This window comes from Oncorhynchus mykiss, chromosome 16, assembly GCF_057628025.1.
Source record: "Oncorhynchus mykiss isolate SJ-2025 chromosome 16, ASM5762802v1, whole genome shotgun sequence".
In the NCBI taxonomy this organism is placed as follows: domain Eukaryota; kingdom Metazoa; phylum Chordata; class Actinopteri; order Salmoniformes; family Salmonidae; genus Oncorhynchus; species Oncorhynchus mykiss.
The window spans coordinates 11960001-11962500 of NC_143037.1; the positions used below are offsets into that span (position 1 = coordinate 11960001).

A 2500-nucleotide genomic window follows, 5' to 3' on the forward strand; every position below is an offset into this window, starting at 1 on the left:
CATCAGCATTTATGGGTTTGATTACAGGCTCAAAATGGCCAGAAACAAATAACTTTCTTTTGAAACTCGTCAGTCTATTCTTGTTCTGAGAAATGAAGGCTATTCCATGCGAGAAATTGCCAAGAAACTGAAGATCTCGTACAACGCTGTGTACTACCTCCTTCACAGAACAGCGCAAACTGGCTCTAACCAGAATAGAAAGAGGAGTGGGAGGCCCCGGCGCACAACTGAGAAAGAGGACAAGTACATTTGAGTGTCTAGTTTGAGAAATAGAAGCCGCACAAATCCTCAACTGGCAGCTTCATTAAATAGTACCAAAACACCAGTCTCAACATCAACAGTGAAGAGGCAACTCCGGGACTGGCCTTCTAGGCAGAGTTGCAAAGAAAAAGCCATATCTCAGACTTATGGACAGACAAATCTAAGTTTGAGGTGTTTGGATCACAAAGAAGAACATTTGTGAGACGCAGAAAAAATGAAAAGATGCTAGAGGAGAGGAGTGCTTGACACCATCTGTCAAGCATGGTGGAGGCAATGTGATGGTTAGGGTTAGCCTATATCCCTCTGTCCCAAACCCCCGACTTCCCTTGTTCTCCCTCTCTCTATCCTCCATCCCTCTCCAGGGTTCTCACTCTCCCCTCCTCCAAAAACTTTCCTCCTCCTCTCCTTTCCTCCTCCTCTCCCCTCTTCCTCTCCCCTCACCATCTCTCCCCCTCCTCTGTCTGTTGACTAAAAACTCCATCTCTTATTAGCTGAAAATCACACTGGGATAAACACTGATACACTGCGATAAACACTGATACACTGGGATAAACACTGACACTGGGATAAACACTGACACGCTTGGATAAACACTGACACTGGGATAAACACTGACACAGTGGAATAAACACTTTCACACTGGGATAAACACAGACACACTGGGATAAACACTGACACTGGGATAAACACTGAAACACTGGGATAAACACTGACACACTGGGATAAACACTGACACACTGGGATAAACACTGACACACTGGGATAAACGCTATAATACTGGGATAAACACTGACACACTGGGATAAACACTGTCACACTGGGATAAACACTGACACACTGCGATAAACACTGATACACTGGGATAAACACTGACACTGGGATAAACACTGTCACACTGGTATAAACACTGACACACTGGGATAAACACAGAAACACTGGGATAAACACTGACACACTGGGATAAACACTGACACACTGGGATAAACACTGACACTGGGATAAACACTGTCACACTGGTATAAACACTGACACACTGGGATAAACACAGAAACACTGGGATAAACACTGACACTGGGATAAACACTGTCACACTGCTATAAACACTGTCACACTAGGATAAACACTGACACACTGGGATAAACACTGACACACTGGGATAAACACTGATACACTGGGATAAACACTGACACTGGGATAAACACTGATACACTGGGATAAACACAGACACACTGGGATGAACTCTGATACACTGGGATAAACACTGAAACACTGGAATAAACACAGACACTGGGATAAACACTGACACTGGGATAAACACTGATACACTGGGATAAACACTGATACACTTGGATAAACACTGAAACACTGGGATAAACACTGATACACTGAGATAAACACTGAAACACTGGGATAAACACTGTCACACTGGAATAAACACTATCACACTGGGATAAACACTGACACACTGGGATAAACACTGTCACACTGGAATAAACACTATCACACTAGGATAAACCCTGATACACTGGGATAAACACTGATACACTGGGTTAAACACTGTCATACTGGAATAAATACAATCACACTGGGATAAACACTGATACACTGGGATAAACACTGATACACTGGGATAAACACTGACACACTGGGATAAACACTGTCACACTGGGATAAACTCTGATACACTGGGATAAACACTGACACTGGGATAAACACTGAAACACTGGGATAAACACTGACACACTGGGATAAACACTGACACACTGGGATAAACACTGACACACTGGGATAAACGCTATAATACTGGGATAAACACTGACACACTGGGATAAACACTGTCACACTGGGATAAACACTGACACACTGCGATAAACACTGATACACTGGGATAAACACTGACACTGGGATAAACACTGTCACACTGGTATAAACACTGACACACTGGGATAAACACAGAAACACTGGGATAAACACTGACACACTGGGATAAACACTGACACACTGGGATAAACACTGACACTGGGATAAACACTGTCACACTGGTATAAACACTGACACACTGGGATAAACACAGAAACACTGGGATAAACACTGACACTGGGATAAACACTGTCACACTGCTATAAACACTGTCACACTGGGATAAACACTGACACACTGGGATAAACACTGACACACTGGGATAAACACTGATACACTGGGATAAACACTGACACTGGGATAAACACTGATACACTGG

The 2500-nt window shown here is 43.3% G+C and overlaps 1 protein-coding gene across 6 annotated transcripts in view; it reads right to left on the reverse strand.

Annotated features, from left to right (window-relative positions):
- The window catches only part of LOC110492832 (ubiquitin carboxyl-terminal hydrolase 54), a 57976-nt gene that overhangs the window by 25827 nt on the left and 29649 nt on the right, over positions 1–2500 (reverse strand). The gene's annotated exons all lie outside the window — the stretch shown is intronic.